The sequence below is a fragment of the Apis mellifera genome, linkage group LG3 (genome assembly GCF_003254395.2).
Source record: "Apis mellifera strain DH4 linkage group LG3, Amel_HAv3.1, whole genome shotgun sequence".
In the NCBI taxonomy this organism is placed as follows: Eukaryota; Metazoa; Arthropoda; class Insecta; order Hymenoptera; family Apidae; genus Apis; species Apis mellifera.
In genome coordinates, this window is record NC_037640.1 from 6,411,089 (window position 1) to 6,432,874 (window position 21,786).

Below are 21,786 nucleotides of genomic sequence, written 5' to 3' on the forward strand. Positions count from 1 at the left end.
TAATCATAATGTTAGCAGACATGTTTCATCCGCTACACCGCAGATATTCATTTCATTTATGAAAAATTTAAATTCACAGAAATCTGCACGTAATAACATAATAAAAACGTATAAAAAAAAATCACTGACTTCGTGCATTCATGCATACCTTATAATACATCGTCGAAATTCAAAAATCAATTCGCAAAATAAAATTATTTACTAACCTCGTCCTTCTCGCAAACCAACTTATCGAACCGATAAAATTCCCGATAAGTCAGCATTCGATTCCCAATAAATTCGAGAAGTCCGCCCATCGATCTACCGTTATTTTTTCGCCGATGATAGAAATATTTTAGGAACGAGATATAACCGCGGTGTTGTGTTCGACACGCTCTCGAAGCAGCCCCCTTAAGAACTGTGGCAAAACACGAGAGTTCCATTTATCTATCGCGAACACTCGTTTCCGGATATAAATACTCCAAGGAATAACAACATTACCACGTAATTATTTCGACAGATATGACGCGTGTTTATCTCTCTTTCTCCCTTGTACACTCGAAAGTTATTATTATACACGAAAGTGAAGATCGGAAAACGAAATAAAAGATTGTTCGAGCGGAACTTTCGAAACTCGGAGTTTCGAGAGAGGTGAATCGAAGATGAAGAGGGTGTACGCTTACTCTGGATATTTCTTTTATTTTGGAAATTCGTTCCGATTTCCGGGTCAGCGAGATCTTTAGAAGAGAAGAGTGGAAAGTTGATGTTGGCCCCTGAAAAACGAGCAAGATCCATAAAACGTTCGACGTTTAAAACGTCGGGACTCCTGAAGAGATGAATTGAACTCTCTTAGACTGCCCTACAATCGTAAAAAGATTCCCGGAATTGGATTTACCGAAATCTCGGATTCGGTCGACGATTTGAAATGCATATCGGCGCGAGTCTCGGTGAATCCGATTAAGATCTTCCTAAGGATCGTCCTTAATTATCTATCTTCTCCACGATGGCTAACGTTCTCGTGAAAATGGAGATAAAATCGGCGTGGATCTTGTAACATTGGAAGTAGAACATTTGTACCTTGTGCTCGAAAAGGAGATAATTTTTTGTGACCAATGTCGGATACGAAGAAGCTGATCGATTCCTTTGAAGCCATCGTCATTTGGATTCTGGATGGTGTTAATTAAGCGTTAGTTATGAATTATTACTATTAAATTAGAAATTTGTTTGTTCGGTTTTTCAATAGGTGTTAATTATAATAGATGTTATTGGTGTAATTTAATTTCTGTGTGGTTCGATTATACGTATGCGATTGAAGAGATTCAATTTAAAGTATAAAACAATCAAACTGATTAACTTCGATATTTAGTTCTTGACTTAATTACGCATTTTCACTGTAAAATTATTCGGGAATTATTAGAAATGATTAATCTGTTTTGGCTTTTAAGCAATTTCATATATATATATATAGAAATCACGAGTGAATTTAGTATTTTAACTTGTATACTCGATTCTCGTATCGTATATGTAATTCAATTTTCAAATTTCAGATCCATACATTTTCCAGGTCAATGGAGGGATGTTATTTTAATAACAACACGTAATTTCACGTCGCATGGGGATATTATTATTTATTATTTATGATCGTAATATTATTATTATTTACGAATTATACCCACGACTCTGCAGCGTTTTTATGGCGATACTATAAAAATGACACGGGCTTGATTCTTGAAACAAGCCGACTTTCGTCTCGCCGATCCGGCTCTTCGAATAATTGGCAATAAACCCAGTTCTACAGAAACGGAGAAACTTATATCGAGTTTGATACACGTGGATCACGTTGATAAGTTTCATCACGTGCTTCTTTGCCTCTCTTTATGATTATTTTTTTTCATTTAATTCGTTAGAGATAGATGGTGTTTGATAAAATTTTACTTATCGTATTTGATATTCATTTCTTGCCATCCAGCAAAGATAAACAGAGTGACATAATAAATTTACTTATTCATTTACCAATCATAAATTATATTTTTTAAAAAATCTAGGAACAAAAATATTATAGAAAATAGTCAATGCCACGAAGTAAATTTTTTCAACGAAATTTTCTTTGCTACTATCTGTATGCGAGAAAATAATGAAAATATAGAAGGAGCGAGAAATAGAAAGAATGGAAAACCGAGGGAATCTTCCCTTAATAACGTTCGTTAAATTGATCGCTTTATCTCTCGCGCGACGAGACGTCAAATCACGCGTTACCTTAAAAAAAAAATCTCCCTTTTTTTTTCCATCACAGACGTTGTCGTCTGTAACTTTCTTGAAATCTCGATAATCCATTATTCTCTTATGTCTCTCCATTAGCAGCAAATACAATAACAAAAACGCGATTCTTTTTGACCTTCTTTTCTTGTTAAACTTTATAAATGAGATCTCTTTTTATCAAGTTCGAGAAACTTGACAGGTACTCTGTTCTTGGAGGAGCGATGGAGTTTCATAAAGATGGAAATTGCTATCTTCAAAGCGCGAGTCTTTATGATATTTCTACCAGGCTGTGGGAAAAAACGTAACGAATGGTAGAAGCGAAATTAGCTGCCAACCTTAAAAATTCTTCTACATTCTTCTATCTTTGATCTACAGTTGCTAATAAACGTCTTTGTACATTTTAAGAAATAGTTATTTTAAAATTAATTATATACGTATAATTATATACAATATGATAATTTATTTATCAACGCATATATTAAATATAGTAATATTAAATAGTTATATTTATATTATTATTATTTAATATTATTTCATTGTATATAACCCTGTTTCCTATGAAAATTATTACTTTTATTGACGGTGAAGAAGAATTAAGTTGGAAATATTGGTTCGCCAAGAAAGTAAGAAAGACTGAACTACTTTTAATTAGAGGTAAAGAATCAAATGATCAAAGACCGCGAATTCTACGTTTCCTTTTCTACATTTATTTCTTTGACCATTTCAATTTCATTACAATGGAACCAATTAACGCAAAGCACCACTCGTCGAAGAAATATCCAACCAAGACGAAATAATTACTCGAGCGAATCAATCTTATTGTTAATGGAAAACTCGATACAGTCATAAATCATTCCTATCGCAACATATCAACAAATCTATAAGATTCTTGATTCAATTTATCACTAAACCATTTCTTCTTCTTCTTCTTCTCGTATCTCGTGAAAAATTTCCCCCCTTTTTTCCCCTTTGTTGTAAAAGTCTACGACAGATTACGAAGATTACGTAATCCTGGAAAATCAAGCGAAACCGTGACGGATGTATTTTCCCGACCGATCAACGTTCTTTCGACACGATCGAGTTCTTTGACGTGTCTCGATCGTTCCATCCGATATGCAAATGCGCGGACGATTAATGGCGGTCGGCCAACGCGTTTCTTCGCGATGTATACGAGATAATGCTCGTTGCTGATTTTCCGCCGGATAATCGGCGAATTTCATGCTGTTTAAATCGGTGAAACAAAAAAATTTATACGCTCGAAAGCACACAATAGACAGGTTGTGAAGTATATTTCAAGTTAGATTCAGGGGAAAAAATTGTCGTAGATTTGTAACAACGTTAGGCTCTCGGCAATTTCGATCATCTTAGGAGATTCTTTTTATCCATCAGTCCGCGCAATTTAGATTAAAGGAATCGATCTGGCATCATAAAAATATTAATGATCAATAATTTATTATTTAATTATAATACTGATAAAAGAAGTTATTAGAAAAAAGTGCTTAGAATTAATCAAAATATTGATTTCATCTTCATTTATTTCGAATATTCTCGAATATAAAATATTTCTCCAAACTCTAATGAAGAAATTCGGAACTGGAGACGAAAAATAAGGGATAAGTTGAAGGATCCGTCGAGGGGAAAATATGGATCGTTAAAAACTTCTCGATTTCAACGAATCAGGCTAGCCAACTTTCAATGAATCTTCGAAATCTCGTCTGTAATATTGAATCGAGAATTTAATAACTCCAATAAGACGTCTTTATTCGCATCGAGGTTTAACTTCGTATCCCATCGTTGACCAACCGTGATTTCCGCCATCCAACGCGATGGCTTTATATTCTGTCAACGTAAAACGAGACTGATACGATTTTTAATCCGTTCCATTCCTCGCTTCGTTTCGTGGTAACGAATGAAACACGCCGGTGTTTTATAGGGGACAAGAGCAGGGGAAATTCGACGAATTGGAGAGGTGAGAGAAAAAGAGAGTGTCGGGGTGGGACGTTTGATAAAATTGCTGTCACACGAATTCTCATTTTTCCTTGTCGCTTGACTATTATTTCGAGCGAAATATTTGCGTATTTAGAAATATCGTTAATGGTTATATAGATAATATTTACTTGTTTATTCGATGCTAAAAGGGGGGGAGGGAAGAATATGGAAGAGGATTGTTATTTTATGATATTTGTTCAATCGCGTTTAAATTGTTTGAACGAAGAGAAAAATTGAACGAATTGAGATGAAATTTCTTCGTTCTTGTTCTTCTGTTTCGTGGTCGAATGTATTAATAAATTTGTTTTTTTCGTTTTGAAGAAGAATGAAAAAGGATTATTATTTTATGATTATTATTTAACGTTCGATTCGTTTAATTTTGTTCAATTTGTTCAGTTGATGGGAAGAAGATTGTGACGAATCGTGGTGGAATTCTTTTGTTCTTTTTAATTACGTATTGATTGTATCGGTATGAATATATTAATTCATTCGTTTGTTGTCTTTTGTTCGAGTAAAATTAACGATTGTATATGATCGTTAATTCGTTTTAAAACTCGGCAAATCGTAAGATCAACGTATGAAATCAATATGAAATAACGTTGGAATATTTCAATTTGATGGGATTGCTCGAAATGCAAACCACTTGGAAATTATTATTTTCAGTCATTCTTCGTTTTCAACAAATGTAATATGTAACAATAATTTTGAAGAAAATTAAAATATCATTAAATATATGCATAGCATAATGATAACAATTTAATATTCTTTTAATTTCGAAAATTTAATATTTCTTCTCGTATAAAAAGATAATCGTACAATTTTTATTTATACATTTTCAATATCTTTTCTCTCTTTTCCCTTTTTTTTCTATAATATATCTCTATATTTATTTACCTATTTAACCAAAATAATACTTTTCATACTAGAATTATCGACACAAAAGTATTTCAAAAAATAACAGTAACATATTTTCAATAGCTTCTCCTTCCGTCCATCATCATCCTTCTTTCCCACCATTTATTTTCCTATATTTAACTAAAATACATAAATTCATCTCCCGCGATTATCGAAAATCTATAGAAAAGCTCTTGTTACGTTCTTTCCATCTCATAACGTGACCCAGCATGGAGCCACCGAAATGGCGGTCGCGCTAATTGCTAGGCGCTAATACATGTTTCAAAAATGACGCGATGAACCCAATTAAACTTACCCCCAACACTCTGATGAACACGTATCGAATGGGGGGATTAACGATACGACAAAAGCGGGAAAATCGAATAGAACCGGATAAGGCGATTAGAGCCACGATGAAATTTTCGATATAATATCTTATCGAATTTCCACGCTCGTTACAGCGTTTAATGCTTGTCAATTATACGAAGGTCTCGTTAAACGATTACGCTTTTGTCACGAGTCCAGTTAAAAGCTGATACATTTCGTAAAATTTCGAAAAAATACAGCTGCGAAATGGCCGACCCGGATACTCGATAATGATCAACGATACACGCTGTCAACATCGTTTCACAATTGACTCGTGAAATTTTGATGTTCTTCCGTTTAGAAAATCGATCGAGATAAACCGAACGAATCTTTGAATCGAGAAAATCGAACGAGATAATAAATCGAGGACCGTTTCACGATCGAATCGAGTGGTAAAAAATTGATATTTGATAAAATGTTTGTTACTTGATCGATCTAAAATTTTTAAAATTGTACGAATTTTTTCCATTTGAATAAATGGGGAAAGATATTCAAAAAACGATTCAAAGGAAAATTAAATTTATGGGAGGAAATTTTTTTAACAAATCCAATACTTGTCTAACTCCGAAGTGGAATAAGCCAAAATTTTTATGTCAATAAACGATTATTCGGATGATTTTATGAAAATACGTAGCGAATACATAATCCTTCTCTTCTCATCTTAATAATTTTTTAGAAATTGCAATTTTGGAATAAATTCGTTCGACGATTTCGAATTTATCCACATCTGTTCTACAAAATCTACAATCGTTTACAAGTGAATCATTCACGATAGACGTCATAGATAAATTCAAAGCGCAAATTGACAATCGATAACAAATATTTCTAGTGATTAATGATAAGCAGACGATGGCCTCACGATTTCCTCTCCCGAGCAGATATTAGTCGAAACGAGGATAGAGCCACCATGTTTCGCATTAACGCGTCAATCGCGTAATAAATGTAATAATTTAATATCAAGCCAACATAGCATCAAATGTTTGTTGCTCCATTATTCATTGGGAAACGGATGAAAATCAAGGATCGTTGTTGTTCAACGTTATCGTTTCGGCGTGATCCATCTTTGCTTGCTTAATGCAACTGCGGCATGTTTACACGATTAGCATTTAGACAATGTTATCCCCTACACAGTGTAGTTACGTTTTCTCTGACATAAATTTTTAAAATAAAATTCTTATCGAATCGTGTTCTCGTTATTCATCATATTTTTTTGTCTCGTCGATTTGTTTTAACTCCCTGTGTCAATCCAGATTTCAATTCCAGTTTACTTTTTACCCTCTGCGCCGTTTAGATCGTGTAACATGGACTCTTCCAACAGTTCAACTTCCCCTCAACGCGTCGTTACCACGCCACACAATCGCAATAATGTTTCTATATACGAAAGCGAGAGAAAGTTTCACGATAGATGGCTTCTCTGAACTTCAAGCATTTCCACCCTCGAGTGAACGGTCACTCGACTTTGCAACTCCCGAATAAATTCCTGACAATTCGTGACACGCTTTAAATATTGCTTAAAAAAATTTCTTTACGTTCACGTGAAAAGAGAAAATTATTGATAAATCTTGAATAATCGGATGAAAGATATTGTTGAATTAATTAGCGAATGTATTAAAAATATATCTTGTGGAATCTTTGTGACTAATTTTTTTTATAAACTTAACTTTAATCGTATAATTAAAGAACTATCGAGGAGAAATTTAAAAAATAAGAGATATTAAGAAATTAAACATTAAAATCCCTTCTTCCTTCAAAAAATTCACGAAATCTAGTTAATCAACTGCATTCTAAAAACGTTTAAAACTAAAGAAAAATTAAATGGAATTTAAAAAACTGGAATGTAAATAGAACGAAGAAAGCTTCGCAATCGAAACAAAGATACGGGAAAAGGGAATGAATTTTCAAGCAGTCGGGAAGGGAATTAAATTAAAATTTGTAAGATAAATCACCCCGCAAAAATCTGTGCGGTCAGCGCACAGATAAAGGTGAGAAAACAGGATGAAACAAATATTTCTCTGTTTTTCAGGGTAAATATAGGGATAGCGCAGTCATCGATTGGTTATCGATAACATGTATATGTGTCTCTCTCTATTTGCCCAATATTTGGCGTCTTTGTGGCGGTGACAGATCGTGTGCTCACCACAGATTGAACCTTCTCGGCGTGATGCGAATTACAAAGGGTAGCCACGTGGAAGAGGGTGGCTCTCAAGCTGGAAAATGCCGCCATTTCTAAATGCTCTGTTCTGAACGCAGATATAAAACTCTCTGTCGTGCGTGTCGCCATTCCAATCACTTTTTTTCCTTTTTTTTCTTTTTGTTTCTTTCGCTTTTATTTCACAACTAATTAACTGGATCGTCCATTAATCGATGCGCGGAGAGATTGTGAGATGAATCAGGAAAATCGTCCATTGATGCTATTTGACTTACGTTTCTTATATTTATTGTTAACGTCACTTTTGTAAAAGTGAAATATAAATGGATATATTGGAGGATGAGAACAAGAATAAACAGGATGGCTTAGTTTCTCGGGTTCATTTTGGGGCTAGGTCGTATGGAACTACCCTCTTAACCACAACTCCACCTAGAATTTCGATCTAGTAAAACTAATAACATAGGAAAAAGAATCTACTAGTGGTAGTGCGTTTCTTTTCTCGTTTTTATTCTCGTTTGTGATTATTCTTCTCCAACCCTCGAAGGTTGGAGAACGAAACTAATAAACGCAGGAGGGGGAAAAAAAATAATTGACTGTATTTTCATTCTGACTTTTTCCTCCAATGAAAATGAAACGTTATAATGAAATTAATACAGAGGGAAAAAAATAATCGACATAATATTTTTCTCGTGAATATTCTCTCGATAAGTCAAGGATATTAAACAAAATTATAAATTAAAGATCTGAATATATTATGAACGAAGAAAAATATATATCATTTCTTGAAAATTGTACTTACTAGAAACATTGTTATTTAATTTTATTTAATTCGATATCTACATTTCTTTAATAAAAGATTAATCGACCCTGAGACTATAAAGAAAGCGAGGGGATATATATATAATGGCTCTCTCTTCAAGACGAGAAACAGGTTGCACGTTTCCGTTGCGAGACATCTCGTTGACTCCTCGTGGAATTTCGAATTTCAAGCGTTGTGAAACGAAATTAATGGACGAACACCTTTACACGTGGCAACTTCTCTGAAAACGGGGGTGAAACGTGGCGTAAAGTCGGTCAGCGCCGCATCAAAGTGCGAACACGGTTGCCTTTATCGGCCATCCGACGGTTAATTCCACCTACGACTTTGGCCTTCGGCCTTGCGTTTCGATTGGCCACACCCAGAAAGGACCTGTTGATGTCGATATGACAGAACCCGCCCTATTTCCGCGACTGTCAACGCGAAAATCTTCCATTTACGAATTTGATGGACGTGTGCGTAGAGGTGAAAAGAGGGGAGCGATGGATTATGTTCCACATAATGGATCGAACGTTTCTTGGAATTGTTTATTCTTATATGCTATTCTATTTATCGAGATCGATGTATAATAGAGTTTGACAAAAGTAGAGTGTCAATTTTCTTATGAAATATTCTTATTCGAATATTTTTATTTTATTCGAAGAAGTGATCGAATTTTTTTTTCTTTTTCTTTTGGTAATTCGATAGCTTGGAAAGATTAGAAGAAGAAGAAAAAATTACCCTTATCATTTTTGTAAACGATTATTAATCCTATTAATCTAGATTTGCGGTTAAACAAAGTAGATTAAAAAAAAACAAGTACAAAATGTAATGGATGTTTCCATTACCTCAGCCACGCCTACGCGAAAGTAAAATAACGAACAACTATGAGGAAGAAAAACGAAACAAAAAAGCATCCCCATAATTTTCCAGAATATTTCCAATATAATTTATAAATCTACCGCCATTGGTTAATATAAAATAAGTAACTATAATTTGATCATTAATAATTAAGTAACTATAATTTGATCATTTCGTTCAAAATTATCTCGAATTAATTAACAATAGCCAACAATTAATTAATTAATTTTACTTTCGCATCATCTATTTCATGTATATTCCACCATTTCGTATATATAAATTTAAATTTTTTCGAAGATCACATTTTGTAAAAAAAAATTCATATTTGCCAATGCATAATCAAAGGCAAGTTCAATATGTACGGATCAACGTGATATCAAGGCTTTCGTAATCAAACTTTCGACTACACGAATAGTTTGCACGAAATGGATATCGATGTTTGGTGACAGTTTCGGTCGAGATTAAATGGTTCTTGGCCACTTTTCGCATCGGTGGATACGCGTGGAATAACGAAGGGGATGAGAACAGAATTCATTCGTATTCTGCGTTTGCCGATAGTTCTCAATTCGAGTCGCGTCACCGGTTGCCGGGGTTAATTTAACCGGAGGGTTAATTCGCGTTACCCTGTAATTACGTTACCCGAGCGAAAGAGATGCGAAAGCTTGCTAAGATAAAGAGCATGGATGGAAAGATTCGTTTAATTGCGATTCCAGTTTCAAAGTCGTGGAACGTTCAATCATTCGTACAATCGTCCCCGAGTTTCTATGACTTTTCTTATTTATATACAGTCTTTTTATATAGTCTTTTTTCTTTCGGTCGTGCTGTTATTCTCTATTTGACAAAAGGCCCACAAAAATTTCATTCGATGAATATATAAATGAATTGCATCTTATTAAGCATCATCTTTGAATTCGATATGGAGATGGTAATAAAATATCTGAAATTAAATTTTTGTAGAAGTTAAAATCGTGTAAAAAAATATGTAAAACGAAATATTTCTTTAAATTCGAAATACCGGTGTGCAACTGTAAATGTAAAGAAATAAGAATTTTGATTATTTTGCTTACAAAGTAGAAAATTGTAAACTCTACAAAGCATTCGTAAAGGTCGAAATATTTATCAAAAGAACTAATTTCAAAAATTAATAAAAATCTAGTATATAAGTTGTATCGCATTCGCAGTAGTAAAGGTCGTTGTTAACTCGGCCGAATTTCATGCCACCAAGACCATTCTGCGCCCCTGTCTAATAGCTTCCGCCGTGGCACTCCTCGCTTTTATTCTTTCACTATATTTGTCTTCCGTGGGATATAAAGAAATGTTGTAAGGGTTGTAGAAAAGAGTCGAACAGGAGGCAGCAACGGAAAACCGAATATAAGTTGCAAACAACGACTGAAAGAGAGAACTCTTACTTTGAGTGTCCTCAAAGTTGAACTGTTCGTCCTTTTATCTCATATTAATCTCATGGTTTTACTTTTATCTCGAGAGTGATAACTTAATATTCGTTATTTTCTTTGTGTCGAAATAAACTTGACGATGCAAAGATGCGTTCTCTTTTCAAAAAAAAAAAAAAAATCTTTAAAAACGTCAACTTGTAGTTTTTTGCACATTTTTCATCTCTTTAATAAAGATAGTCATATAAATAATATTACCTGATATTAATATTGTTTTGTAGGGATGTAGAGCAGTAAAATTTTTTTTAATTAACTGAACTCAAATACGGAAGAGATTACTTGTAATTTTAATATTTTTCAAGTGGTACAAGATAAAACAAAACTTCAAATATATATATATTATTCAGATTTTAATTCTCTATTGTTCCTTCTTCTAAAAAAAAAATATTCCAATTATATTCAAAACGTAAAAAAAAAAATAAAAAATAAAAATTCGAATCCAAAGAGAAATTGCCTCACGTATAACCCATCTTCTGCTTTATATATACACGAGATCTTCAGATTGCACGCATAAATTTCCCTGTAAGACAATATACCATTAGATTTTACGACTGACCGTAAATATCCATTCTCAAAAACAAAAGAAAGAAAAAGAAAAGAAAAGAAAAATCCCATAGCCTCTCTTTATCAAAGTTTCGCGCAATAAAAAAAGAAAGAAGTGAAAAGATTTCGCGAACCTCGATGTATAAATTTGAAAAAACGGGCGGGTATATTTAATCTTCGTAACCCGGTTCCACCTCCACCCTCGAAGCGCTACTCGAAGCCTCTCCATCCACATAATTTCCTCGGTAGATTCATAGCGGTAGAGAGATTCATAGATCCACAGCTCCGGATCAACCGCTATTTCACTTCCCCGCCAGAACGTTATTTTCGGTACGCGAACTTTCTTACAATGGCTACGTGACACCGTCGACAACGACGTTTCTGGAAATCCTGTTATCTGAAAATGGCAGTGTAGACCGGCGCACGGTGACAATAAAGGGCACCAATGCTCGTTTCCACGGTGCAACGTGGTGCCAAATGAAAAGAAAGGATCCCATTGCGAGATAATCGACTATAATTCGTCGCCGAATTAACCAATTGAACCTCCGCCTGAATAACAAATAAATGAATTGAATCAGATAGGTAAAAGGAATTTCGAAATGAAGAATACTTTTTGTTTAAGCATTTCTCTGCATGCTTGGAATTTCGTTTATTGAACTTGTCGAAGAATGAACCAGACTTATATAACCAATTCGTCCAACTAATTTTTCTTATGAATTATGATTACAATCCATAGAGGATATCATGTTTTTGAAAAATATTTTCTTGCTTGAACATCACTTGAAATTTCCTTTTTGCTTGATCGTAAAATTGGGAAAAGATCAAGTGGAAGTTTTAAAGATAACGTAATTTGATCACGTTAACTGATCCATCCAGAGATAAATTTTTGCACAAACTCGTTTATTCACACAACTAAGTGACGTACAGTGTATGAAACTCAATTCAGATATCTTCTATTTATAAATAGAGTTCATATAAATATACCTTTCTCTCTCTCTCTCTCTCTCTGTATTGAATTTCCAATACAGGTTGATTGGTGGTAGTCTCTCAGTGTTGAAAGGAAGAAGGAGGAGAAATAACCACGTGCAAGAGACACTTGAAGAAATTATCGGACACGAGAGAGATACTTGATGAAGGTTATATACCACGCCTCGCCTCTGACGTGAAATGGAGACCAACGGAACAAGGCCTAAGCACCTTTCCTCTTCCTCGAATCCTACAAATTTAAGGCTTGTCCGAGATGGAGCAACAAAGAGCGGCGCGATAAGATGGGTATCCCGAGGGCAAAGTGTTGCGAGACAAAGTGACAGAAGACAGGATTTTTTTTTTTTTCTCGCGAGGCCAAAGCGATTGTTGGTGGGGAAATTGCGAGGATAATTGAGTTGCCTTGGGCAATCCGTTTCGTAAATTCATTTTTAATCATATTTTTAATCAACGCGAAAATTGTTCGTAAATCACTTTTGATCCGTCGATCATCGAATGGATAAATTTTCATTTGACGAAAAATTCTATTACAGGCCAAATTTCGATTACATAAAATATGATGGCATACAACTTGAAATTGATTGATTGAACGTGATTTGAAATTCACTTCGTGATTTTTTTTATCGAATTGATCTATCGACTCGTTAATGCAAAAGCTTTATAATTTAAAATTGTCCAAAACAGTTTCGTGTGGACTGAATTTCAATGAGGGAAAATAAACGATCTGGAAATTGACTAATGTAAATGAATATCTCCTATTCTGAGATTTCTTTATGGATTACGCAATCTCGTATATTAAAAAAAAACTGTTTGTGAAACGGTTACCCGGAATTTGCTTATCTCTATGTATTGCAAAAAGTAAATTGAAATTTTTTCTCGTGGTTCTACTTCACGTTAATGTTGCTTCAAAATTTGTTCAAATGGAACCCTTGAAAGCACTCATGCAAGATGCAGCATGTTTAAAAATGTAATATCGTTTGCTTTGTATAATTTTGCTCTCTTCATAGTGCTTTGATAATTCTAGCTGAATGTGATATGAAAAAAAAAATATATATAATAATAAATTAAAATAAAATTTACAAATCAAATTGGAGAATGAACGAATGTTTTAATTTCAATTTTTTAAATATATATTTTATACGATTTAGTGGAATATTTTTTATTAAAGTAAAACAATCTTTCAAAAAATTATTCTATTATACCCATATCTATATTATTTTTTATTTATTCAATAGAATAATTTTTTGCCAATCATAGTATCCAAAATTAGGATAAATTTTTATTTTTTCGAAGCAAAAAAATTCTATTCCTTTTCTTGAATTTATCGAGGATATTATTCAACTTGTTTTTTGCACTCTGAAAAATAAAATGTTCAAGATTATTTTCTTCCAAGCTTTCTATTGCAATGAAAATAGCTAGAAGGTGAGCATCGAAAATGGAAACTTTAATGGATTTGATGATTTCCTTTCTAATAAAAAAGCATTGTCCATCGATCAAGAAAAATTTTGGAATGGGACAACGAAGCCGCATCTCGTTCATCTTGAAATATCTCTTGCTTTATTTCCCTCCTTTCAATCGTATCAGTTGGTCCGATATTGTAGCAGGAATAATGTTGGATGCCGTTATTGTGTCTGGAAAAATCGGAAATTCTTTAATAACTGTTCCACGATACCGAGATTTTCATCAAGCTAGTTTGATTCTTTTCAATTGAACGAAACGATTCCTTTCTCCATCGTTTTATTACTATTGAACATTTATTTTATTGTATACGTAACCTTTAATGATCTGATTTTGTATGAATAAATTATTGATTGAAAAACTGCACAAAGTGTCCCAAAAAAATATAAGATTGATATTCCTGAATTTTCCAAAATTTTTCTTTGCAAAAACTTTCATTAATAAGTTATTTGTTAAAAAATACTAGCCAATTATCAAGCGTGTATATACATAGATTTACATATTAATTCCTGATTATCTTATCATTTTGCTGAAATAACTCTTCTTTAATGTATGCAATGTATCCTTTGCAATTTCAAAAATTTGAGTAATTTTATCATCCAAACTTCTAAAATTATTAACATTTATATTAACATTTTTCACAAGAATACTTTTTTAGTTTTCATTCAAGTTTTCAATAATTTATTTTTATTTTATTTCTGTAACTCATATATATATATTATAGAATTATAATAAATCGTACATGTGAAATTTTTATGGAGAAATATGTTGTACATTGCTTTTATCATAAGAGCAAGGTTAACGCACAATGTAAAAAGGGTGTCACATAGCGAGTTGATATGACTGAGTGGCAGTTATGAGTGAATAAATTTTCATACGCATAAAGTGGATCTTTTCGAGTCAAGTAAACCAAGCTTAAATAGAAGCTGAAACATGAATAAGACTTTACAAAAATTTCAGAAAATATTTTTCCATACAGAATATTACTATATTCGAGAAATATTTTTAGAAGATTGAAGCTAAAACAAACAAAAAATCGTTATATCAAAATGTCGAAGATTTGTTTATTAAATTATAAACAATTAAAGATTTCTTTGTATTTATTTCTCTTCATCTAATGCAAATTTTGTTTTAATTATTATTTATAATTTAAAGAACAAATTTCAATTGATATCTTTTACCAACTTTACTTATTTTTTTTTCTAAAATCAATAGACATTTCTCAATGAAAATGGAACAAAGTTAAATATTACATTATTCATTACATTCTCTTTATCTTTCACACAGCTGATATTTACTCGAAAAATATCGTTCCTAGCCCCATTTCTATCGTGTTCCTTTCCATCATTAATAAATCACTGAAGCAAGTAAAAGATCGATTTCATTTTTGTATTCTTTTTCCTCGACTCAATTGTCTCAAGTTTTCAAAATTAGCGATTTCATCCAGAAAAATCATGATTTCTCGAAGCAATTGTTGAGCAGCATTAAGAAGATGGATCGAATGTCGGTCGAGAATAACACGGTTTATTATTCGAGAATGCAGATTCTGTGAATATCGAGAGTTTAATTTAAGTAAATTGATGAAGAAAAAAATAAACTGTTATTAGCTTCGCTGTATTTTTCTTTAATATTAAAGTACTTCAAATTATTACCATTACCATTAATTTATTTTCTTACTGAAATAGTAATAAAATGACGACGAAAAATTGTAAAATAACTTTTAAAAGATCGTAAAAGAGAGAAATATTTTAAATATTGAACTTTTGGTACAAAAATTCTGAATTAGAAAAAAATTTTACGAAATTTCATAGAATTCTTCAATTAAGTATAAAATTTTTGAGGAAAATTTCGAAGAATATTTCCTTAATGTAAATTAATTTTGCCAAATGAAATTATTTTATTATTCTTTGTTCAAGAAATTATTAACAATTCAGAGATCGAAATTTTTTTCTGTAAATAATTATTATTTTTAAAAAATATTACCTGATTTTGGTATGCTACGTTGTTACTTTCACGTGCATTAAGAACTGCATTCACAATAGAATAAAAGTCTTCCTAGGAAAGAAATATCATTTATAATCCTCTTCAAAGACAAAAAAAGAAAACGATATTTCTTATGGAATGTTCTAATGCTTCTATTTTACACAGTCTTCTTCCTTTCGCCATTTCTTATATCAACTTTTCACAGATATCTCTTCATAAGATTATATACCTGACAAGTTGAACAGAAAAAGCAAGAAAAACACGAAATGACTTCTTGATTTTTATTCGAATCAGCTCCAGTAAATTCCCAAAATAAGATTGCCGGTAAAAATAATCACCTAAATACACTGCCTATGTTTTTATGTTTTCACGTTAAGGATCTTCGAAAAGGTTCGTCGAAAGAAAAGTCTTTTCATCTTCCAGAATTGTTGCTCCAAAACGAGGGGGCGGATTTATGATGGTGGAGAAGCGCGAGAAGACATAAAAGTAATCGTCCAAAATAAAATCCAGAAGCGTATTCCCGAGAACGTAACTATGAATGTAATTAAAGAAAATTCATCAAAAATCGCGTCGTTTTTGCATTCAAATTGCATTTATCGATGAAAGAGGGAATGAATTCCATTTAAGAGTGAATCTAATGGGGGTGGAATTGTGTAAAAGCATAACTTTTATCATTAATGTCGTTTCTGTGGCAGAAAAACTTCATTTGAAATAAGGTAATTTCATGCGTAATCAGCATGTAAAAGTTTACTAGTTGAAAAGTATTTAAATAAAGTTTGCAAAATTCAGGATTATCTTGAGTCGTTCACTCTTTCTTATTTGAGTTTTTCATAGAACGTTATTAAACTGTTCTTTAAATTTTTAATTTTAACGATTTAAAATTTTATATAATTTTGGATATTTTCGTACAATTGTTTCGCCCTTGTGATGTAATTTATAATTATTAAATGTTAATGAATAATATTGATTATAATTATATTTTGAAACAAATATACTTCATTTGCATTCATTTAATATTTTATATCAAGATATAAAATATGCATACATTAATTATCAAATACTTGTATCAATTTAATTTTAACAATTTTTTAAACTCTGAAGCTTTTGATTGTTCTTGGGAAGAGATATATTAATTATCCGGGATATAACGAGTTTTTTTTCCCACTCCGTTTTTTCAATTTTTAAACGACTTGTACAGAAATCCAAGTTTTATAGCGAGATAAAAAAAATAATGAATTATATATACCATACCATCTCCCACAGAAAAATTTGAATGTTGAATATAAAATAAGCTCGTTTTTCAAGAAGCACGATATTAAAGTTATTACGATATAATACCTGAAAAAAAATTCGTGTCACTTTCCCTGAACAATAGTAGTGTAATAAAATCAAACGATTATATATTTCTTTTTTTTTTTTTTTGTTTTCGTCTATGCAATTCGATTCGAGAAATTCCATGGAATGGAAACAGGAATTACGTTGATATTGGAATTCCGAGAAATATGTAGTTTTATTGATCTCCCGAGTGTACAAAGACACGAGTTGGCATGCATATCTGAGGTCAAATATTCCGCTATAATGCGAGATATGTGTGTCCATAAATAAAACTTTTGCATAAACGAATGTTTTTCATTTATACGAAACATTTCAAAGATGAATTTTATAATTTTGCAATAACAATGGTACACTTTTAAATTGAAAAACCCGAAATATCGAATAGATAGGAAGAAGGACAGATATTATCTTGATAGTTTTTTTTTCTTTGTTACAAAAGAGTACAATGCACATATGATATTTTAAAATTCAATATTCATTTTTGTCAGACGACAAAAAGCTGGTTGTGTAAACAAATAATAGATAGGAAAATTTGAAAAACTCGATCACCTCGAAAAACAAATATAGAATGTGTGAATGAAAAATAAAAGATAGTATCTTCGATCGAATGTTCACAGTTATGACAAAGGATAACACTTGTTCTATCAATTTTCACGTCAATTTTCTGTTGTGTAAGTAAAGATAATGTGTTCCATCCATTGTTTCTTTATGTATTTCTTTTCATTGATAGCCAATGCTTGCATATAATTGTTCTGAAAATTTATATAAATAAATTTGTTTTGAGTCAACAAATTTATAATTCTCTATTTATAGTTCACAATGTGCAATAACAAATATTTTTTTACACAAAAATTTAAATCTATCCTAAAACAGTTAAAGATATTAAAGTATTTTTTCCGAAGAAGAAATCAGCATTTGATTTTGATCCAAATCTTCGAAGATTTTCCTAAGTAAATTCTATAAAATAGAATACATTTATGATGTTCTGTTTCTATCAATCAATGAATGATCCCAATCAAAAATTAATATCGCAAGAATTTCTGAAATAGCACAAACAACTTTCCAACGTTTGAAAACACAGTAACGACGCATAATCATAGAAAAGAGCATCAAAGTATCCTGTTGCGAGTATCGATTGTTGCTCCATGGGACGCAAGTCAACACCCTGATCGTAACAAGGATATACTCCCTTTTTCCCTTGCTCTTCACGTTCTAATCCATCGAATGTCGTCCTTCTATATTGTTTACAACAGCTGCTTTATTACACGATAATCTGGACAAGCCGAGCAAGCAACAAGGAAGGAACTTTTATAGAAACCGGGTAGCCGTATACACTCTTCGTAAAGAATATACATCGCTGAAACGATAATAATTCGATTGTTAAAAACGGCCATGAAAGAAACTCGTCGTGCAAACTTTCCATACTTGTTCAATGCGACATCTTGTCCTTGCAAGTCGACGACTGTATCTGCATAGATCCTCGATCATCTCGTGTTATTGCTGACCAGAGATCGGGGATTCATTATTCATTGCACTCGAGCAACTTGCAAGATGAAACTCTTTATGGGTCAACTGTTATCGCATCACTGATTTTTCAAAGAACTTTTGGCACCTTGAAAGAGATATAAAGATATAAATCGCATACGCTTGATCCAATATTTTTCGCCTCCTTAACTCTCTAGATCGATGATCGCAATTGCTTTGGTATTTCTTCGAACGTAATCGAGTTCCAGCTTTGGCTGATCACCGAGTATCTCTGATATCCCCGAGTGGCTTTGAGTGGTGGGTATAATGGAGACAGAAGCCTCGGTATGGACTATACTCGACTCGAAATCCAGGGATTCGAACGATAATGCAAGTGCATGAGAATCGTGCACGAGATATGGAGATGTCTTACGGTGTATAATTAAAGATGTCTTACTTAGAGAATATTCTTGTTTTTGAACTTTAATCTCCGTAATTTAAACGAATTATTGCACGATCGCGAGGAAAAGCGTAAATCCAATAGCAAATTGATGAAATTTGATAAAGGAACGAGGTTTCTTATCGAATGAAATTTCGTCGAGAGATGTGAAGAATGTTCCAACTAAACGAGTGTAAAACTTGACTCCATTTGAAGATGTTACTCTCAGATTCTTGGCAACCGTCCATTGGTTATCGAAGAGTATTCTTCGAATCGAAGAATCCATGTGAAAAATTTACTTCTCCCTCTCTTTTCTTTTAATCGATAACGATCGATCGATCGGTTTATTTATTATCGAATCGATTTTCTTCGACAAATCATTGCTTAAACTTGCGCATATCCGACACTAATTTGATCTACACTCCAGCTTATATAATAATGTTTATAATAATTCTTTAACGAAAGATCTTGCAAAAGAAATTCCCTGTTGATCGATGTATTTCCCATATTTTTGTGTACACACAAAATATATCTTTCTTACGATATATATTTCCTACGCGCCCATAAATTAAACTAAGTTTTTATTTATCCAAAGTTCCAAGTTCTAAAGTTTCATTAAATCTAGCAAAGTTCCACGTACGGTATCTGGCAAAGTTTTGCAAGATGTCTGACTACGGACGACATTATCTACTTCGCGCGACCATGTCTGCTCCGCGTTTGAATTTACGCCCTCTATAAATTTGCTTTACATTGAAGACATCCAAGAGGTGAAATATATCGAGCTCGTTCGAATCGGTCGGATCCAACCGAATAAGTAGTTGGAGCGTGGCCGGGCAATATCCTGACCGTAACTACTTCGAACCGCATTGAATTCGCGCGATGAATTTGAACTCGTCCAAGCCTATCATTCAATCTTGTCAAGATTAAATTACCTCGTTATGATAGATAGACGTAATCACGACTAATACGCATCGAATTTGAACGCACACGTTTAACAAACGACCACAGATGGCTCGAATTAAACGCGATTACGGGCCGCTCAATCATCGAGCGAAACTACTTTGTCTCTTGAATCTTGTTACAACTGTTCGGTTACTATTAATTTATCGAATTTCATCGTCGACCGAAGCCACTCTGCTTAAACGCGCCAAGCATTCCAAACTTTCTTTCCTTTAATTCGATTTTAATTGGAATCAGTTCGAACGAGGCATTTGAAAATAAGATCGGCCGAATAAATAACATTTGTCTTCTTTGGCGATAGGAAAAAGTACATTAGGTTAAATTCGTTTGGTTTCAAAGGGGACATTATCCGATATTAATAGTCTTTTTACGAGACGTAGAAGAGTTATTAAGGGCAATTTCCTTTTTTCTTTTCAGTCTTTTGTAAGTGACTGGAATAATCGATTGATATATTTTGTTTTTCATAATTGAACTGCAATTATCATCAACTGTATTCCATTATTTTATAAAATAATTTGGTTTCATTAGAATATTTAGAAAGACAAGTGATCTTTTTTCTTCTTCTTTTCGTTTTCTATATTAAAAAAGTTATTAACATCAAAGTGAACAATTTGTAGTTCGTTTCTTCTATTCTCAAAAACATACAAGTGACCTATTTTGAATGTCTCAATCCATAATTGTGCTTGGAATCACATTTGCAACAGTTTTTCATGTCGTTTGTTTAAACGCAACTATTATTTTCCACGTTGTTTCCTCTCCTTGGAATATGTAAATGCAAAACAAAGGGAAGTAACTTACATACATTTCTCCAGAAGCTTTTCGTAGTAGAAAATTCTTTTCGTGTTCGAAATTCATAACGCGTGTGCAGCAAAGTTTGATCTCTGAGAATTTCGTGAGATAGAGACGTTTCCACGCTTCTATCAGAGATTTGCATGCATGGATGGAAAAGAATAAAGCAGAAATGAACTCAGTTGCTTTCAAAATGGTTGATTCTGATATTTATACAAATTCGAATGGAAAAGAGAGCGCACAAAGGAAAGAAAAATCGAGCGCAACTTTTAAATTGATATCACAAATTTCAAAGAAATTCATCCGATGTGTTAACTCAATCGACACAAATATCTCGAGCTCCATCAAATTTTTCCAACGCACAACGAATCGTTAAAATATCGCATTTCGATAACTGACTACGTTGTTCTCGATGAACAACGAGATATACGTATACTTTCTATCGCTCTGTTTCCTCGATCAAGCGCAAAATTTACCAAAACGCAACGAACCTGGCCATAAATCCTTTGTTCTTTTGTTTAGATTTTCATTCTCGCATGAACACTAGAAAGAAAAAAAGAAGATACTCACAATTCTTCTTTTGTATCCATTTTCTCGTAGAGTTTTTCTTTTCTTGTCATGAACATCGACAGACATATGTCCATACGCGATAAAAAGAAACTATCAAAATCTATTGAGAGAAAAATCAATTTTTTCTTCAACAGATTTTTTTCTCCCTTTTTTTCTTTCTTATTCAAAAAAAAAAATATATATATATTGTACATTGTAACGTATAAAATGTTTCGATAACGTTGCTGATAAAGAGAAATTTCATCGGTTTCTCTTTATAAAGAAACAAATACCAACGGGAATAAAAAACACAATTTTCCATCCGTAAAGACTATCATTCGCAATCCCTCGCGTACCTTCATTTTCATATACCTTCTGCCATTTATTTCCCTCCCCTTGAATTTTCTCATCGTCACAATTGATGATCAGGTTGTAATTTTTTCACATTTTCCTTCGTTATAGGCGACACAAGTCGAACTGAACCGTGAAATTTGTCGGAGGATCGATAAAGGATCCCGTCGCAACGAAGAATATTTCG

The 21,786-nt window shown here is 32.8% G+C and overlaps 1 protein-coding gene and 1 non-coding gene across 4 annotated transcripts in view; one reads left to right on the plus strand and one right to left on the minus strand.

Moving 5' to 3' along the window:
* Window positions 1-21,786, minus strand: part of LOC412883 (Allatostatin C receptor) — a 71,405-nt gene that overhangs the window by 34,973 nt on the left and 14,646 nt on the right. The window contains exon 1 of one of the 3 annotated variants that reach the window (XM_016911272.2): window positions 207-1,110. The exons of the other annotated variants lie outside the window; for them this stretch is intronic. The gene's annotated coding sequence lies outside the window, so the exon portion shown is untranslated. Of the gene's footprint in view, window positions 1-206; window positions 1,111-21,786 lie in introns of those variants that run through there. 3 annotated transcript variants of the gene reach the window in all.
* Mir3717 (microRNA 3717) lies at window positions 4,200-4,287 on the plus strand. The gene has a single exon (NR_039434.1). It is a non-coding gene; the product is annotated as a microRNA 3717 (primary transcript).